A 19700-nucleotide genomic window follows, 5' to 3' on the forward strand; every position below is an offset into this window, starting at 1 on the left:
TTTAATGGATTTTGAGTAACTTTTTGAATTCTAAACTAGGCATATGATGACATGTATCGAACGATTATTCACGTTTCATGTGTTGTCTGTTCTCAAACTATGGCATCTATCAAACGATTAATCACTGTTCATGTGTTTTCCTTTCACCATTTGGAGAACTTTTCGGATTTGACAAAGAGCTACTCTTTTTTAAGGCAAAAGTTGTGTCAGAAGAGGGATTTGAACCCTCGCCTCCAATCGGAGACCAGAAAACCCCAGTAACTAGGAAGGACTCTCAACTTAAGTCTGGCGACTTAGACCACTCGGCCATCCTGACAACTATAAATCCTTAAATTCATATGTTTTCACGATTCTGTAACATAACGTCTGATATGTCTGATGGAAACATGCCGATCTTAAGATACAAAGAAAAATAAACAAAAAATGTTAAAAGCTAATGAAAGATATAATAAAAAACATTTTTTTATGGATTTTGAGTAACTTTCACCATTTGGAGAATTTTTCGGTATTGACAAAGAGCTACTTTTTAAGGCAAAAGTTGTGTCAGAAGAGGGATTTGAACCCTCGCCTCTAATCGGAGACCAGAATACCCCAGTAACTAGGAAGGACTCTCACCTTGAGTCTGGCGCCTTAGACCACTCGGCCATCCTGACAATTAAAAGTCTTTAAAATTCATATGTTTTCACGATTCTGTAACATAACGTCTGATATGTCTGATGGAAACATGCCGATCTTAAGATACAAAGAAAAATAAACAAAAAAATGTTAAAAGCTAATGAAAGATATAATAAAAAACATTTTTTTATGGATTTTGAGTAACTTTCACCATTTGGAGAATTTTTCGGTATTGACAAAGAGCTACTTTTTAAGGCAAAAGTTGTGTCAGAAGAGGGATTTGAACCCTCGCCTCCAATCGGAGACCAGAACACCCCAGTACTAGGAAGGACTCTCACCTTGAGTCTGGCGCCTTAGACCACTCGGCCATCCTGACAATTAAAAGTCTTTAAAATTCATATGTTTTCACAATTCTGTAACATAACGTCTGATATGTCTGATGGAAACATGCCGATCTTAAGATACAAAGAAAAATAAACATTTTTTTTTTAAAGCTAATGAAAGATATAGTAAAAAACATTTTTTAATGGATTTTGAGTAACTTTTTGAAATCTAAACTAGGCATATGATGACATGTATCGAACGATTATTCACGTTTCATGTGTTGTCTGTTCTCAAACTATGGCATCTATCAAACGATTAATCACTGTTCATGTGTTTTCCTTTCACCATTTGGAGAACTTTTCGGATTTGACAAAGAGCTACTCTTTTTTAAGGCAAAAGTTGTGTCAGAAGAGGGATTTGAACCCTCGCCACCAATCGGAGACCAGAACACCCCAGTATTAGGAAGGACTCTCACCTTGAGTCTGGCGCCTTAGACCACTCGGCCATCCTGACAATTATAAATCCTTAAAATTCATATGTTTTCACAATTCTGTAACATAACGTCTGATATGTCTGATGGAAACATGCCGATCTTAAGATACAAAGAAAAATAAACATTTTTTTTTTAAAAGCTAATGAAAGATATAGTAAAAAACATTTTTTAATGGATTTTGAGTAACTTTTTGAATTCTAAACTAGGCATATGATGACATGTATCGAACAATTATTCGCGTTTCATGTGTTGTCTGTTCTCAAACTATGGCATCTATCAAACGATTAATCACTGTTCATGTGTTTTCCTTTCACCATTTGGAGAATTTTTCGGTATTGACAAAGAGCTACTTTTTAAGGCAAAAGTTCTGTCAGAAGAGGGATTTGAACCCTCGCCTCCAATCGGAGACCAGAATACCCCAGTAACTAGGAAGGACTCTCACCTTGAGTCTGGCGCCTTAGACCACTCGGACATCCTGAAAATTATAAGTCTTTAAAATTCATAGGTTTTCACAATTCTGTAACATAACGTCTGATATGTCTGATGGAAACATGCCGATCTTAAGATACAAAGAAAAATAAACAAAAAATGTTAAAAGCTAATGAAAGATATAATAAAAAACATTTTTTTATGGATTTTGAGTAACTTTCACCATTTGGAGAATTTTTCGGTATTGACAAAGAGCTACTTTTTAAGGCAAAAGTTGTGTCAGAAGAGGGATTTGAACCCTCGCCTCCAATCGGAGACCAGAACAACCCAGTACTAGGAAGGACTCTCACCTTGAGTCTGGCGCCTTAGACCACTCGGCCATCCTGACAATTAAAAGTCTTTAAAATTCATATGTTTTCACAATTCTGTAACATAACGTCTGATATGTCTGATGGAAACATGCCGATCTTAAGATACAAAGAAAAATAAACAAAAAATGTTAAAAGCTAATGAAAGATATAATAAAAAACATTTTTTTATGGATTTTGAGTAACTTTCACCATTTGGAGAATTTTTCGGTATTGACAAAGAGCTACTTTTTAAGGCAAAAGTTGTGTCAGAAGAGGGATTTGAACCCTCGCCTCCAATCGGAGACCAGAACACCCCAGTACTAGGAAGGACTCTCACCTTGAGTCTGGCGCCTTAGACCACTCGGCCATCCTGACAATTAAAAGTCTTTAAAATTCATATGTTTTCACAATTCTGTAACATAACGTCTGATATGTCTGATGGAAACATGCCGATCTTAAGATACAAAGAAAAATAAACATTTTTTTTTTAAAGCTAATGAAAGATATAGTAAAAAACATTTTTTAATGGATTTTGAGTAACTTTTTGAATTCTAAACTAGGCATATGATGACATGTATCGAACAATTATTCGCGTTTCATGTGTTGTCTGTTCTCAAACTATGGCATCTATCAAAAGATTAATCACTGTTCATGTGTTTTCCTTTCACCATTTGGAGAATTTTTCGGTATTGACAAAGAGCTACTTTTTAAGGCAAAAGTTGTGTCAGAAGAGGGATTTGAACCCTCGCCTCCAATCGGAGACCAGAACACCCCAGTACTAGGAAGGACTCTCACCTTGAGTCTGGCGCCTTAGACCACTCGGCCATCCTGACAATTAAAAGTCTTTAAAATTCATATGTTTTCACAATTCTGTAACATAACGTCTGATATGTCTGATGGAAACATGCCGATCTTAAGATACAAAGAAAAATAAACATTTTTTTTTTAAAGCTAATGAAAGATATAGTAAAAAACATTTTTTAATGGATTTTGAGTAACTTTTTGAATTCTAAACTAGGCATATGATGACATGTATCGAACAATTATTCGCGTTTCATGTGTTGTCTGTTCTCAAACTATGGCATCTATCAAAAGATTAATCACTGTTCATGTGTTTTCCTTTCACCATTTGGAGAATTTTTCGGTATTGACAAAGAGCTACTTTTTAAGGCAAAAGTTGTGTCAGAAGAGGGATTTGAACCCTCGCCTCCAATCGGAGACGAGAATACCCCAGTAACTAGGAAGGACTCTCACCTTGAGTCTGGCGCCTTAGACCACTCGGACATCCTGAAAATTATAAGTCTTTAAAATTCATAGGTTTTCACAATTCTGTAACATAACGTCTGATATGTCTGATGGAAACATGCCGATCTTAAGATACAAAGAAAAATAAACAAAAAATGTTAAAAGCTAATGAAAGATATAATAAAAAACATTTTTTTATGGATTTTGAGTAACTTTCACCATTTGGAGAATTTATCTGTATTGACAAAGAGCTACTTTTTAAGGCAAAAGTTGTGTCAGAAGAGGGATTTGAACCCTCGCCTCCAATCGGAGACCAGAACACCCCAGTACTAGGAAGGACTCTCACCTTGAGTCTGGCACCTTAGACCACTCGGCCATCCTGACAATTAAAAGTCTTTAAAATTCATATGTTTTCACGATTCTGTAACATAACGTCTGATATGTCTGATGGAAACATGCCGATCTTAAGATACAAAGAAAAAGAAACATTTTTTTTTTTAAAGCTAATGAAAGATATAGTAAAAAACATTTTTTAATGGATTTTGAGTAACTTTTTGAATTCTAAACTAGGCATATGATGACATGTATCGAACAATTATTCGCGTTTCATGTGTTGTCTGTTCTCAAACTATGGCATCTATCAAACGATTAATCACTGTTCATGTGTTTTCCTTTCACCATTTGGAGAATTTTTCGGTATTGACAAAGAGCTACTTTTTAAGGCAAAAGTTGTGTCAGAAGAGGGATTTGAACCCTCGCCTCCAATCGGAGACCAGAACACCCCAGTACTAGGAAGGACTCTCACCTTGAGTCTGGCGCCTTAGACCACTCGGCCATCCTGACAATTATAAATCCTTAAAATTCATATTTTTTCACGATTCTGTAACATAACGTCTGATATGTCTGATGGAAACATGCCGATCTTAAGATACAAAGAAAAATAAACATTTTTTTTTTTAAAGCTAATGAAAGATATAGTAAAAAACATTTTTTAATGGATTTTGAGTAACTTTTTGAATTCTAAACTAGGCATATGATGACATGTATCGAACAATTATTCGCGTTTCATGTGTTGTCTGTTCTCAAACTATGGCATCTATTAAACGATTAATCACTGTTCATGTGTTTTCCTTTCACCATTTGGAGAATTTTTCGGTATTGACAAAGAGCTACTTTTTAAGGCAAAAGTTGTGTCAGAAGAGGGATTTGAACCCTCGCCTCCAATCGGAGACCAGAATACCCCAGTAACTAGGAAGGACTCTCACCTTGAGTCTGGCGCCTTAGACCACTCGGCCACTCTTGATGCCATAGTTTGAGAAAAGACAACACATGAAACGTGAATAATCATTCGATACATGTCATCATGGCTTCTCCAAGGTGGCATAGCAGTTCAGACGTCTTTTGTCCTCGTCTTGTCGTGTCCTGTATATATATATATTTACAACTTTTTCACATACATTTTATTTTTATTTTCCATCAACTCATCTTCAAAACACTCTCCTGCAACAATGTATATTTATAAAAAAGTATTATTTACCTCAGATCTGTAATCCTCCAAGAAGCTAGCCAGAAACTCCAGGAGGCTGGCCTGAAACTAGCCAGAAGCTAATCCAGAAGCTAGTTCAGAAGCTAGTTGGCTCCTTTACTGGCAAGTCGTTGGTGTTCAGCTAACCACGGTTTGTGGTCATCGGCTATCCTTTGGCTCGAAAGTCTATCGCCAGTTCTGTACGGCGCAGCGCGGCTCGGAGCGGAGCATACCGGACCAATTTTTCTCTCCATGTCCCTGGATTTCGACTGCTCTCTGGACATTCATGCCCGGATCTCACAGCTAGCTAGCTGCTATCCGTGTGACTATCGGCCTTCGTCGATTCCGGAGCAAACATCAATTGTTCCGGAGCTGGCAAGCTCCGTCAATCACTCCTGAGTTCCATCAATCGCACCTGGGCTGCAGTCGCCTATCCGGACCCGTTTTGCTGCCTTCGCGGAGCCCCACCGGGCCTTCACAACTGGACTGCCGACGTTATCTACCCGAAGGAGCTATTCGGCTGGCTCCTCCGTCGCGACGTTACCTGAACGCCCATCTGCGGCCTGCTAACCGTTAGCTGTCTTACCGGCTGCTATCTGAATAGACAATCGGACAATTTTTTTTAAATTATTTTTATTATTATTATTATGTTTTCTTCTTGGGCCTCTATAACTATATCTATTGTTTTTATTTTTGTTGTTGTTGTGTGATTTGGATTGATCCCCTCTACCACACGGAACCCCACTAATCTACTGACGGAGCGCAGGAGGTGGCTAACAACAGACCTCCATCCTATGCTAGCTTGCTACCGATGCCCTGGCTAGCTGTCTAAATCACCAACCAACCTCTCCACTCACCGGACCCTTTTGATCACTCGACTAAGCATGCCTCTCCTTAATGTCAATATGTCTTGTCCATTTCTGTTCTGGTTAGTGTATATTGGCTTATTTCACTGTAGAGCCTCTAGTCCTGCTCACTATACCTTATCCAACCTATTAGTTCCACCACCCACACATGCAATGACATCTCCTGGTTTCAACGATGTTTCTAGAGACAATATCTCTCTCTTCATCACTCAATACCTAGGTTTACCTCCACTGTATTCACATCCTACCATACATTTGTCTGTACATTATACCTTGATGCTATTTTATCGCCCCCAGAAACCTCCTTTTACTCTATGTTCCAGACGTTCTAGACGACCAATTCTCATAGCTTTTAGCCGTACCCTTATTCTACTCCTCCTATGTTCCTCTGGCGATGTAGAGGTGAATCCAGGCCCTGCAGTGCCTAGCTCCACTCCTATTCCCCAGGCTCTCTTTTGACGACTTCTGTAACCGTAATAGCCTTGGTTTCATGCATGTTAACATTAGAAGCCTCCTCCCTAAGTTTGTTCTATTCACTGCTTTAGCACACTCTGCCAACCCGGATGTTCTAGCTGTGTCTGAATCCTGGCTTAGGAAGACCACCAAAAACTCAGACATTTTAATTCCAAACTACAACATTTTCAGACAAGATAGAACTGCCAAAGGGGGCGGTGTTGCAATCTACTGCAAAGATAGCCTGCAGAGTTCTGTCCTACTATCCAGGTCTGTACCCAAACAATTTGAACTTCTACTTTTAAAAATCCACCTCTCTAAAAACAAGTCTCTCACCGTTGCCGCCTGCTATAGACCACCCTCTGCCCCCAGCTGTGCTCTGGACACCATATGTGAACTGATTGCCCCCCATCTATCTTCAGAGTTCGTGCTGCTAGGCGACCTAAACTGGAACATGCTTAACACCCCAGCCATCCTACAATCTAAACTTGATGCCCTCAATCTCACACAAATAATCAATGAACCTACCAGGTACCTCCCCAAAACCTTAAACACGGGCACCCTCATAGATATCATCCTAACCAACTTCCCCTCTAAATACACCTCTGCTGTCTTCAACCAAGATCTCAGCGATCACTGCCTCATTGCCTGCATCCGTAATGGGTCAGCGGTCAAACGACCTCCACTCATCACTGTAAAACGCTCCCTGAAACACTTCTGCGAGCAGGCCTTTCTAATCGACCTGGCCGGGGTATCCTGGAAGGATATTGCTCTCATCCCGTCAGTAGAGGATGCCTGGATATTTTTTTTAAATGCCTTCCTAACCATCTTAAATAAACATGCCCCATTTAAGATATTTAGAACCAGGAACAGATATAGCCCTTGGTTCTCCCCAGACCTGACTGCCCTTAACCAACACAAAAACATCCTATGGCGTTCTGCATTAGCATCGAACAGCCCCCGTGATATGCAGCTGTTCAGGGAAGCTAGAAATCATTATACACAGGCAGTTAGAAAAGCCAAGGCTAGCTTTTTCAAGCAGAAATTTGCTTCCTGCAACACTAACTCAAAAAGGTTCTGGGACACTGTAAAGTCCATGGAGAATAAGAACACCTCCTCCCAGCTGCCCACTGCACTGAAGATAGGAAACACTGTCACCACTGATAAATCCACCATAATTGAGAATTTCAATAAGCATTTTTCTACGGCTGGCCATGCTTTCCACCTGGCTACTCCTACCCCGGACAACAGCACTGCACCCCCAACAGCAACTCGCCCAAGCCTTCCCCATTTCTCCTTCTCCCAAATCCATTCAGCTGATGTTCTGAAAGAGCTGCAAAATCTGGACCCCTACAAATCAGCCGGGCTAGACAATCTGGACCCTTTCTTTCTAAAATTATCTGCCGAAATTGTTGCCACCCCTATTACTAGCCTGTTCAACCTCTCTTTCGTGTCGTCTGAGATTCCCAAAGATTGGAAAGCAGCTGCGGTCATCCCCCTCTTCAAAGGGGGGGACACTCTTGACCCAAACTGCTACAGACCTATATCTATCCTACCGTGCCTTTCTAAGGTCTTCGAAAGCCAAGTCAACAAACAGATTACCGACCATTTCGAATCTCACCATACCTTCTCTGCTATGCAATCCGGTTTCAGAGCTGGTCATGGGTGCACCTCAGCCACGCTCAAGGTCCTAAACGATATCTTAACCGCCATCGATAAGAAACATTACTGTGCAGCCGTATTCATTGATCTGGCCAAGGCTTTCGACTCTGTCAATCACCATATCCTCATCGGCAGACTCGACAGCCTTGGTTTCTCAAATGATTGCCTCGCCTGGTTCACCAACTACTTCTCTGATAGAGTTCAGTGTGTCAAATCGGAGGGTCTGCTGTCCGGACCTCTGGCAGTCTCTATGGGGGTGCCACAGGGTTCAATTCTTGGACCGACTCTCTTCTCTGTATACATCAATGAGGTCGCTCTTGCTGCTGGTGAGTCCCTGATCCACCTCTACGCAGACGACACCATTCTGTATACTTCCGGCCCTTCTTTGGACACTGTGTTAACAACCCTCCAGGCAAGCTTCAATGCCATACAACTCTCCTTCCGTGGCCTCCAATTGCTCTTAAATACAAGTAAAACTAAATGCATGCTCTTCAACCGATCGCTACCTGCACCTACCCGCCTGTCCAACATCACTACTCTGGACGGCTCTGACTTAGAATACGTGGACAACTACAAATACTTATGTGTCTGGTTAGACTGTAAACTCTCCTTCCAGACCCATATCAAACATCTCCAATCCAAAGTTAAATCTAGAATTGGCTTCCTATTTCGCAACAAAGCATCCTTCACTCATGCTGCCAAACATACCCTTGTAAAACTGACCATCCTACCAATCCTCGACTTTGGCGATGTCATTTACAAAATAGCCTCCAATACCCTACTCAACAAATTGGATGCAGTCTATCACAGTGCAATCCGTTTTATCACCAAAGCCCCATATACTACCCACCATTGCGACCTGTACGCTCTCGTTGGCTGGCCCTCGCTTCATACTCGTCGCCAAACCCACTGGCTCCATGTCATCTACAAGACCCTGCTAGGTAAAGTCCCCCCTTATCTCAGCTCGCTGGTCACCATAGCATCTCCCACCTGTAGCACACGCTCCAGCAGGTATATCTCTCTAGTCACCCCCAAAACCAATTCTTTCTTTGGCCGCCTCTCCTTCCAGTTCTCTGCTGCCAATGACTGGAACGAACTACAAAAATCTCTGAAACTGGAAACACTTATCTCCCTCACTAGCTTTAAGCACCAACTGTCAGAGCAGCTCACAGATTACTGCACCTGTACATAGCCCACCTATAATTTAGCCCAAACAACTACCTCTTTCCCAACTGTTTTTAATTTATTTATTTATTTTGCTCCTTTGCACCCCATTATTTTTTATTTCTACTTTGCACATTCTTCCATTGCAAAACTACCATTCCAGTATTTTACTTGCTATATTGTATTTACTTTGCCATCATGGCCTTTTTTGCCTTTACCTCCCTTCTCACCTCATTTGCTCACATTGTATATAGACTTGTTTATACTGCATTATTGACTGTATGTTTGTTTTTACTCCATGTGTAACTCTGTGTCGTTTTATCTGTCGAACTGCTTTGCTTTATCTTGGCCAGGTCGCAATTGTAAATGAGAACTTGTTCTCAACTTGCCTACCTGGTTAAATAAAGGTAAAATAAAAAAATAAAAAAATAAAATCATATGCCTAGTTTAGAATTCAAAAAGTTACTCAAATTCCATAAAAAAATGTTTTTTACTATATCTTTCATTAGCTTTTAACATTTTTTGTTTATTCTCCAAATGGTGAAAGGAAAACACATGAACAGTGACTAATCGTTTGATAGATGCCATAGTTTGAGAACAGACAACACATGAAACGCGAATAATCGTTCGATACATGTCATCATATGCCTAGTTGAGAATTCAAAAAGTTACTCAAATTCCATAAAAAATGTTTTTTACTATATCTTTCATTAGCTTTTAACATTTTTTGTTTATTTTTCTTTGTATCTTAAGATCTGCATGTTTCCATCAGACAGATCAGACGTTATGTTACAGAATCGTGAAAAATATAAATTTTAAGGATTTATAATTGTCAGGGTGGCCGAGTGGTCTAAGGCGCCAGACTCAAGGTGAGAGTCCTTCCTACGTTACTGGGGTATTCTGGTTTCCGATTGGAGGCGAGGGTTCAAATCCCTCTTCTGAAATAACTTTTGCCTTAAAAAAGAGTAGCTCTTTGTCAAAACCGAAAAATTCTCCAAGTGGTGAAAGGAAAACACATGAACAGTGATTAATCGTTCGATACATGTCATCATATGCCTAGTTTAGAATTCAAAAAGTTACTCAAATTCCATTAAAAAAATGTTTTTTACTATATCATTCAGATCTGCATGTTTCCATCAGACATATCAGACATTATGTTACAGAATCGTGAAACATATGAATTTTAAGGATTTATAATTGTCAGGATGGCTGAGTGGTCTAAGGCGCCTGACTGAAGGTCAGAGTCCTTCCTGATTACTGGGGTATTCTGGTCTCCGATTGGAGACGAGGGTTCAAATCCCTCTTCTGACAGTTCTTTTGCCTTAAAAAAAGAGTAGCTCTTTGTCAAAATTGAAAAATTCTCCAAATGGTGAAAGGAAAACACATGAACAGTGATTAATCGTTTGATAGATGCCATAGTTTGAGAACAGACAACACATGAAACGTGAATAATCGTCGATACATGTCATCATATGCCTAGTTTAGAATTCAAAAGTTACTAAAATTCCATTAAAAAAATGTTTTTTACTATATCTTTCGTTAGCTTTTAACATTTTTTGTTTATTTTTCTTTGTATCTTAAGATCTGCAGGTTTCCATCAGACATATCAGACGTTATGTTACAGAATCGTGAAAAATATGAATTTTAATGATTTCTAATTGTCAGGATGGCTGAGTGGTCTAAGGTGCCAGACTCAAGGTGAGAGTCCTTCCTACGTTACTGGGGTATTACTGGAGTCGCTCTTTGTCACAACCAAAAAATTCTCCGAATGGTGAAAGGAAAACACATGAACAGTGCTAATTGCTAATTCGGCCTGCTAACTGCTAGCTTGTCCAGCTCCGGTCCGCTAACTGCTACCTTGTCTAGCCCGGGCCTACAAACTGTTAGCTTGTTAGCACAGGCCTGCTAACCGCCTGAATCGCCGCGTCCCAAACGCCCACCGGAACCCATATTTACTTTCTATCTCTTTTGACTTTTAATTTGTTTATACCTTCCGGAAACCTGCCTCACCCAATGTGATACGGAATCGCTATTATTTATTTATTTATTTTTAGAACACACTCAAGAACCTCCAGAAGCTAACCAGCTAACTAGCTACAAGCTATTTAGTCATTGTTAGTTTTTTTTTTACCTGGATAACACTCGCCAGTCCAGCTTCCCTGCCCCATCCACCGCTGCCCCCTGGACACTGATCTCTTGGCTACATAGCTGATGCACGCTGGACTGTCCATTAATCACGGTACTCCATTCTGCTTGTTTGTTTTATCTGTTGGCCCCGTTGCCTAGTCTACGCCATTTTACCTGCTGTTGTTGTGCTAGCTGATTAGCTGTTGTCTCACCTACTGTTTTAGCTAGCTTTCCCAATTCAACACCTGTGATTACTGTATGCCTCGCTGTATGTCTCTCTCAAATGTCAATATGCCTTGTATACTGTTGTTCAGGTTAGTTATCATTGTTTTAGTTCACAATGGAGCCCCTAGTTCCACTCTTCATACCCCTGATAACTCCTTTGTCCCACCTCCCACACATGCGGTGACCTCACCCATTACTACCAGCATGTCCAGAGATACAACCTCTCTCATCATCACCCAGTGCCTGGGCTTACCTCCGCTGTACCCGCACCCCACCATACCCCTGTCTGCGCATTATGCCCTGAATATATTCTACCATGCCCAGAAACCTGCTCCTCTTATTCTCTGTCCCCAACGCTCTAGGCGACCAGTTTTGATAGCCTTTAGCCGCACCCTCATACTACTCCTTCTCTGTTCCGCGGGTGATGTGGAGGTAAACCCAGGCCCTGCATGTCCCCAGGCACCCTCATTTGTTGACTTCTGTGATCGAAAAAGCCTTGGTTTCATGCATGTCAACATCAGAAGCCTCCTCCCTAAGTTTGTCTTACTCACTGCTTTAGCACACTCTGCTAACCCTGATGTCCTTGCTGTGTCTGAATCCTGGCTCAGGAAGGCCACCAAAAATTCAGAGATTTCCATACCCAACTATAACATCTTCCGTCAAGATAGAACTGCCAAAGGGGGAGGAGTTGCAGTTTACTGCAGAGATAGCCTGCAAAGTAATGTCATACTTTCCAGGTCCATACCCAAACAGTTCGAACTACTAATTTTGAAAATTACTCTCTCCAGAAATAAGTCTCTCACGGTTGCCGCCTGCTACCGACCCCCCTCAGCTCCCAGCTGTGCCCTGGACACCATTTGTGAATTGATCGCCCCCCATCTAGCTTCAGAGTTTGTTCTGTTAGGTGACCTAAACTGGGATATGCTTAACACCCCGCCAGTCCTACAATCTAAGCTAGATGCCCTCAATCTCACACAAATCATCAAGGAACCCACCAGGTACAACCCTAACTCTGTAAACAAGGGCACCCTCATAGACGTCATCCTGACCAACTGGCCCTCCAAATACACCTCCGCTGTCTTCAACCAGGATCTCAGCGATCACTGCCTCATTGCCTGTATCCGCTACGGAGCCGCAGTCAAACGACCACCCCTCATCACTGTCAAACGCTCCCTAAAACACTTCTGTGAGCAGGCCTTTCTAATCGACCTGGCCCGGGTATCCTGGAAGGACATTGACCTCATCCCGTCAGTTGAGGATGCCTGGTCATTCTTTAAAAGTAACTTCCTCACCATTTTAGATAAGCATGCTCCGTTCAAAAAATGCAGAACTAAGAACAGATACAGCCCTTGGTTCACCCCAGACCTGACTGCCCTCGACCAGCACAAAAACATCCTGTGGCGGACTGCAATAGCATCGAATAGTCCCCGTGATATGCAACTGTTCAGGGAAGTCCGGAACCAATACACGCAGTCAGTCAGGAAAGCTAAGGCCAGCTTCTTCAGACAGAAGTTTGCATCCTGTAGCTCCAACTCCAAAAGGTTCTGGGACACTGTGAAGTCCATGGAGAACAAGAGCACCTCCTCCCAGCTGCCCACTGCACTGAGGCTAGGTAACACGGTCACCACTGATAAATCCATGATTATCGAAAACTTCAATAAGCATTTCTCAACGGCTGGCCATGCCTTCCGCCTGGCTACTTCAACCTCGGCCAACAGCTCCGCCCCCCCCGCAGCTCCTCGCCCAAGCCTCTCCAGGTTCTCCTTTACCCAAATCCAGATAGCAGATGTTCTGAAAGAGCTGCAAAACCTGGACCCGTACAAATCAGCTGGGCTTGACAACCTGGACCCTCTATTTCTGAAACTATCTGCCACCATTGTCGCAACCCCTATTACCAGCCTGTTCAACCTCTCTTTCATCTCGTCTGAGATCCCCAAGGATTGGAAAGCTGCCGCAGTCATCCCCCTCTTCAAAGGGGGAGACACCCTGGACCCAAACTGTTACAGACCTATATCCATCCTGCCCTGCCTATCTAAGGTCTTCGAAAGCCAAGTCAACAAACAGGTCACTGACCATCTCGAATCCCACCGTACCTTCTCCGCTGTGCAATCTGGTTTCCGAGCCGGTCATGGGTGCACCTCAGCCACACTCAAGGTACTAAACGACATCATAACCGCCATCGATAAAAGACAGTACTGTGCAGCCGTCTTCATCGACCTTGCCAAGGCTTTCGACTCTGTCAATCACCATATTCTTATCGGCAGACTGAGTAGCCTCGGTTTTTCGGATGACTGCCTTGCCTGGTTCACCAATTACTTTGCAGACAGAGTTCAGTGTGTCAAATCGGAGGGCATGCTGTCCGGTCCTCTGGCAGTCTCTATGGGGGTGCCACAGGGTTCAATTCTCGGGCCGACTCTTTTCTCTGTGTATATCAATGATGTTGCTCTTGCTGCGGGCGATTCCCTGATCCACCTCTACGCAGATAACACCATTCTATATACTTTCGGCCCGTCTTTGGACACTGTGCTATCTAACCTCCAAACAAGCTTCAATGCCATACAACACTCCTTCCGTGGCCTCCAACTGCTCTTAAACGCTAGTAAAACCAAATGTATGCTTTTCAACCGGTCGCTGCCTGCACCTGCATGCCCGACTAGCATCACCACCCTGGATGGTTCCGACCTAGAATATGTGGACGTCTATAAGTACCTAGGTGTCTGGCTAGACTGCAAACTCTCCTTCCAGACTCATATCAAACATCTGCAATCGAAAATCAAATCAAGAGTCGGCTTTCTATTCCGCAACAAAGCCTCCTTCACTCAAGCCGCCAAGCTTACCCTAGTAAAACTGACTATCCTACCGATCCTCGACTTCGGCGATGTCATCTACAAAATGGCTTCCAACACTCTACTCAGCAAACTGGATGCAGTCTATCACAGTGCCATCCGTTTTGTCACTAAAGCACCTTATACCACCCACCACTGCGACTTGTATGCTCTAGTCGGCTGGCCCTCGCTACATATTCGTCGCCAGACCCACTGGCTCCAGGTCATCTACAAGTCTATGCTAGGTAAAGCTCCGCCTTATCTCAGCTCACTGGTCACGATGGCAACACCCATCCGTAGCACGCGCTCCAGCAGGTGTATCTCACTGATCATCCCTAAAGCCAACACCTCATTTGGCCGCCTTTCGTTCCAGTACTCTGCTGCCTGTGACTGGAACGAATTGCAAAAATCGCTGAAGTTGGAGACTTTTATCTCCCTCACCAACTTCAAACATCAGCTATCTGAGCAGCTAACCGATCGCTGCAGCTGTACATAGTCTATTGGTAAATAGCCCACCCTTTTCACCTACCTCATCCCCATACTGTTTTTATTTATTTACTTTTCTGCTCTTCTGCACACCAATATCTCTACCTGTACATGACCATCTGATCTTTTATCACTCCAGTGTTAATCTGCAAAATTGTAATTATTTGCCTACCTCCTCATGCCTTTTGCACACATTGTATATAGACCCCCCCTTTGTTTTCTACTGTGTTATTGACTTGTTAATTGTTTACTCCATGTGTAACTCTTGTTGTATGCTCACACTGCTATGCTTTATCTTGGCCAGGTCGCAGTTACAAATGAGAACTTGTTCTCAACTAGCCTACCTGGTTAAATAAAGGTTAAATAAAAAAATAAAAAATTAATCGTTTGATAGATGCCATAGTTTGAGAACAGACAACACATGAAACGTGAATAATCGTTCGATACATGTCATCATATGCCTAGTTTAGAATTCAAAAGGTTATTCAAATTCCATAATAAAAATGTTTTTGACTATATCTTTCATTAGCTTTTAACATTTTTTGTTTATTTTTCTTTGTATCTTAAGATCTGCATGTTTCCATCAGACATATCAGACGTTATGTTACAGAATCGTTAAAAAATATGAATTTTAAGGATTTATAATTGTCAGGATGGCCGAGTGGTCTAAGGCGCCAGACTCAAGGTGAGAGTCCTTCCTAATTACTGGGGTATTCTGTTCTCCGATTGGAGGCGAGGGTTCAAATCCCTCTTCTGACACAAATTTTGCCTTAAAAAAGAGTAGCTCTTTGTGAAAATCGAAAAATTCTCCAAATGGTGAAAGGAAAACACATGAACAGTGATGAATCGTTTGATAGATGCCATAGTTTGAGAACAGACAACACATGAAACGTGAATAATCGTTCGATACATGTCATCATATGCCTAGTTTAGAATTCAAAAGGTTATTCAAATTCCATAATAAAAATGTTTTTTACTATATCTTTCATTAGCTTTTAACATTTTTTGTTTATTTTTCTTTGTATCTTAAGATCTGCATGTTTCCATCAGACATATCAGACGTTATGTTACAGAATCGTTAAAAAATATGAATTTTAAGGATTTATAATTGTCAGGATGGCCGAGTGGTCTAAGGCGCCAGACTCAAGGTGAGAGTCCATCCTAGTTAATGGGGTATACTGGTCTCTGATTGGAGTCGAGGGTTCAGATCCCTCTTCTGACACAACTTTTGCCTTAAAAAAGAGTAGCTCTTTGTCAAAACCGGAAAATTCTCCAAATGGAGAAAGGAAAACACATGAACAGTGATTAATCGTTTGATAGATGCCATAGTTTGAGAACAGACAACACATGAAACGTGAATAATCGTTCGATACATGTCATCATATGCCTAGTTCAGAATTCAAAAGGTTATTCAAATTCCATTAAAAAAATGTTTTTTACTATATCTTTCAGTAGCTTTTAACATTTTTTGTTTATTTTTCTTTGTATCTTAAGATCTGCATGTTTCCATCAGACATATCAGACGTTATGTTACAGAATCGTTAAAAAATATGAATTTTAAGGATTTATAATTGTCAGGATGGCCGAGTGGTCTAAGGCGCCAGACTCAAGGTGAGAGTCCATCCTAGTTACTGTGGTATTCTGGTCTCTGATTGGAGTCGAGGGTTCAGATCCCTCTTCTGACACAACTTTTGCCTTAAAAAAGAGTAGGTCTTTGTCAAAATTGATAAATTCTCCAAATGGTGAAAGGAAAACACATGAACAGTGATTAATCGTTTGATAGATGCCATAGTTTGAGAACAGACAACACATGAAACGCGAATAATCGTTCGATTCATGTCATCATATGCCTAGTTTAGAATTCAAAAAGTTACTCAAATTCCATTTAAAAAAAATTTTACTATATCTTTCATTAGCTTTTAACATTTTTTCTTTATTTTTCTTTCTATCTTAAGATCGGCATGTTTCCATCAGACAATTCATATGTTATGTTTAAAAAAAAATGTTGCTATAACTTTCATTAGCTTTTACACTTTTTTTCTTTTTTTTTCTTTCTATCTTAAGATCGGCATGTTTCCATCAGACATACCATACGTTATGTTACAGAATCGTGAAAAAATATGAATTTTAAGGATTTATAATTGTCAGGATGGCCGAGTTGTCTAAGGCGCCAGACTCAAGGTGAGAGTCCTTCCTAGTTACTGGGGTATTCTGGTCTCCGATTGGAGGCAAGAGTTCAAATCCCTCTTCTGACACAACTTTTGCCTTAAAAAAGAGTAGCTCTTTGTCAAAATCGAAAAATTCTCCAAATGGTGAAAGGAAAACACATGAACAGTGATTAATCGTTTGATAGATGCCATAGTTTGAGAACAGACAACACATGAAACGTGAATAATCGTTCGATACATGTCATCATATGCCTAGTTTAGAATTCAAAAGGTTAGTCAAATTCCATTAAAAAAATGTTTTTTACTATATCTTTCATTAGCTTTTAACATTTTTTTGTTTATTTTTCTTTCTATCTTAAGATCGGCATGTTTCCATCAGACATATCATACGTTATGTTTAAAAAAAAAATTACTATATCTTTCATTAGCTTTTAACATTTTTTGTTTATTTTTCTTTCTATCTTAAGATCGGCATGTTTCCATCAGACATATCATACGTTATGTTACAGCATTGTGAAAACATATGAATTTTAAGGATTTATAATTGTCAGGATGGCCGAGTGGTCTAAGGCGCCAGACTCAAGGTGAGAGTCCTTCCTAGTTACTGGGGTATTCTGGTCTCCGATTGGAGGCGAAGTTTCAAATCCCACTTCTGACACAACTTTGCCTTAAAAAAGAGTAGGTCTTTGTCAAAATTCAACAATTCTCCAAATGGTGAAAGGAAAACACATGAGCAGTGATTAATCATTTGATAGATGCCATAGTTTGAGAACAGACAACACATGAAACGTGAATAATCGTTCGATACATGTCATCATATGCCTAGTTTAGAATTCAAAAGGTTAGTCAAATTCCATTAAAAAAATTTTTTTTACTATATCTTTCATTAGCTTTTAACATTTTTTGTTTATTTTTCTTTGTATCTTAAGATCTGCATGTTTCCATCAGACATATCAGACGTTATGTTACATAATTGTGAAAAAAATATGAATTTTAAGGGTTTATAATTGTCAGGATGGCCGAGTGGTCTAAGGCGCCAGACTCAAGGTGAGAGTCCTTCCTAGTTACTGGGGTATTCTGGTCTCCGATTGGAGGCGAGGGTTCAAATCCCTCTTCTGACACAACTTTTGCCTTAAAAAAAGAGTAGCTCTTTGTCAAAACCGAAAAGTTCTCCAAATGGTGAAAGGAAAACACATGAACAGTGATTAATCGTCTGACAGATGCCATAGTTTGAGAACAGACAACACATGAAACGCGAATAATCGTTCGATACATGTCATCATATGCCTAGTTTAGAATTCAAAAAGTTACTCAAATTCCATTAAAAAAAATTTTTACTATATCTTTCATAAGCTTTTAACATTTTTTTGTTTATTTTTCTTTCTATCTTAAGATCGGCATGTTTCCATCAGAGGGTTCATCAGCGAGGGTTCAAATCCCATTTCTGACACAACTTTGCCTTAAAAAAGAGTAGGTCTTTGTCAAAATCGAAAGATTCTCCAAATGGTGAAAGGAAAACACATGAACAGTGATTAATCGTTTGATAGATGCCATAGTTTGAGAACAGAAAACACATGAAACGCGAATAATCGTTCGATTCATGTCATCATATGCCTAGTTAAGAATTCAAAAAGTTACTCAAATTCCATAAAAAATGTTTTTTACTATATCTTTCATCAGCTTTTAACGTTTTTTTTCTTTTTTTTTCTTTGTATCTTATGATCTACATGTTTCCATCAGACATATCAGACGTTATGTTACATAATTGTGAAAAAAATATGAATTTTAAGGGTTTATAATTGTCAGGATGGCATGTGGTCTAAGGCGCCAGACTCAAGATGAGAGTCTTTCCTAGTTACTGGGGTATTCTGGTCTCCGATTGGAGACGAGGGTTCAAATCCTTCTTCTGACACATCGTTTGCCTTAAAAAAGAGGTGCTCTTTGTCAAATCCAAAAAATTCTCCAAATGGTGAAAGGAAAACACATGAACAGTGATTAATCGTTTGATAGATGCCATAGTTTGAGAACAGACAACACATGAAACGCGAATAATCGTTCGATACATGTCATCATATGCCTAGTTTAGAATTAAAAAAGTTACTCAAATTCCATAAAGAAATATTTGTTACTATATCTTTCATTAGCTTTTAACAATTTTTGTTTATTTTTCTTTGTATCTTAAGATCGGCATGTTTCCATCAGACATATCAGACGTTATGTTACAGAATCGTGAAAACATATGAATTTTAAGGATTTATAATTGTCTGGATGGCTGAGTGGTCTAAGGCTCCATACTCAAGGTGAGAGTCCTTCCTAGTTACTGGGGTATTCTGGTCTCCGATTGGAGGCGAGGGTTCAAATCCTTCTTCTGACACAACTTTTGCCTTAAAAAAAGAGGTACTCTTTGTCAAAACTGAAAAATTCTCCAAATGGTGAAAGGAAAACACATGAACAGTGATTAATCGTTTGATAGATGTCATAGTTTGAGAACAGACAACACATGAAATGCCAATAATTGTTCGATACATGTCATCTTATGCCTAGTTTAGAATTCAAAAAGTTACTCAAATTCCATAAAAAAATCTTTTTTACTATATCTTTCATCAGCTTTAAAAAAAAAATGTTTATTTTTCTTTGTATCTTATGATCTACATGTTTCCATCAGACATATCAGACGTTATGTTACAGAATTGTGAAAACATATGAATTTTAAGGCTTTATAAATGTCAGGATGGCCGAGTGG

The 19700-nt window shown here is 40.2% G+C and overlaps 10 non-coding genes across 10 annotated transcripts; 1 reads left to right on the forward strand and 9 right to left on the reverse strand.

Annotated features, from left to right (window-relative positions):
- Positions 1 to 204: 204 nt before the first annotated feature.
- On the reverse strand, positions 205 to 316 carry trnal-uaa (transfer RNA leucine (anticodon UAA)). Its single transcript has 2 exons — positions 279 to 316; positions 205 to 250 (listed from the first exon to the last, which is right to left on the reverse strand). It is a non-coding gene; the product is annotated as a tRNA-Leu (tRNA).
- A 225-nt stretch (positions 317 to 541) lies between these two features.
- trnal-caa (transfer RNA leucine (anticodon CAA)) lies at positions 542 to 653 on the reverse strand. Its single transcript has 2 exons — positions 616 to 653; positions 542 to 587 (listed from the first exon to the last, which is right to left on the reverse strand). It is a non-coding gene; the product is annotated as a tRNA-Leu (tRNA).
- Positions 654 to 880: 227 nt separating this feature from the next.
- trnal-caa (transfer RNA leucine (anticodon CAA)) lies at positions 881 to 991 on the reverse strand. Its single transcript has 2 exons — positions 954 to 991; positions 881 to 926 (listed from the first exon to the last, which is right to left on the reverse strand). It is a non-coding gene; the product is annotated as a tRNA-Leu (tRNA).
- A 350-nt stretch (positions 992 to 1341) lies between these two features.
- trnal-caa (transfer RNA leucine (anticodon CAA)) lies at positions 1342 to 1452 on the reverse strand. The gene is made up of 2 exons: positions 1415 to 1452; positions 1342 to 1387 (listed from the first exon to the last, which is right to left on the reverse strand). It is a non-coding gene; the product is annotated as a tRNA-Leu (tRNA).
- A 686-nt stretch (positions 1453 to 2138) lies between these two features.
- On the reverse strand, positions 2139 to 2249 carry trnal-caa (transfer RNA leucine (anticodon CAA)). The gene is made up of 2 exons: positions 2212 to 2249; positions 2139 to 2184 (listed from the first exon to the last, which is right to left on the reverse strand). It is a non-coding gene; the product is annotated as a tRNA-Leu (tRNA).
- A 226-nt stretch (positions 2250 to 2475) lies between these two features.
- trnal-caa (transfer RNA leucine (anticodon CAA)) lies at positions 2476 to 2586 on the reverse strand. Its single transcript has 2 exons — positions 2549 to 2586; positions 2476 to 2521 (listed from the first exon to the last, which is right to left on the reverse strand). It is a non-coding gene; the product is annotated as a tRNA-Leu (tRNA).
- Positions 2587 to 2933: 347 nt separating this feature from the next.
- On the reverse strand, positions 2934 to 3044 carry trnal-caa (transfer RNA leucine (anticodon CAA)). Its single transcript has 2 exons — positions 3007 to 3044; positions 2934 to 2979 (listed from the first exon to the last, which is right to left on the reverse strand). It is a non-coding gene; the product is annotated as a tRNA-Leu (tRNA).
- A 685-nt stretch (positions 3045 to 3729) lies between these two features.
- trnal-caa (transfer RNA leucine (anticodon CAA)) lies at positions 3730 to 3840 on the reverse strand. Its single transcript has 2 exons — positions 3803 to 3840; positions 3730 to 3775 (listed from the first exon to the last, which is right to left on the reverse strand). It is a non-coding gene; the product is annotated as a tRNA-Leu (tRNA).
- A 348-nt stretch (positions 3841 to 4188) lies between these two features.
- trnal-caa (transfer RNA leucine (anticodon CAA)) lies at positions 4189 to 4299 on the reverse strand. Its single transcript has 2 exons — positions 4262 to 4299; positions 4189 to 4234 (listed from the first exon to the last, which is right to left on the reverse strand). It is a non-coding gene; the product is annotated as a tRNA-Leu (tRNA).
- A 13667-nt stretch (positions 4300 to 17966) lies between these two features.
- On the forward strand, positions 17967 to 18078 carry trnal-caa (transfer RNA leucine (anticodon CAA)). Its single transcript has 2 exons — positions 17967 to 18004; positions 18033 to 18078. It is a non-coding gene; the product is annotated as a tRNA-Leu (tRNA).
- Positions 18079 to 19700: the final 1622 nt, after the last annotated feature.

Source organism: Oncorhynchus kisutch, linkage group LG8 (assembly GCF_002021735.2).
Source record: "Oncorhynchus kisutch isolate 150728-3 linkage group LG8, Okis_V2, whole genome shotgun sequence".
Classification (NCBI taxonomy): Eukaryota; Metazoa; Chordata; class Actinopteri; order Salmoniformes; family Salmonidae; genus Oncorhynchus; species Oncorhynchus kisutch.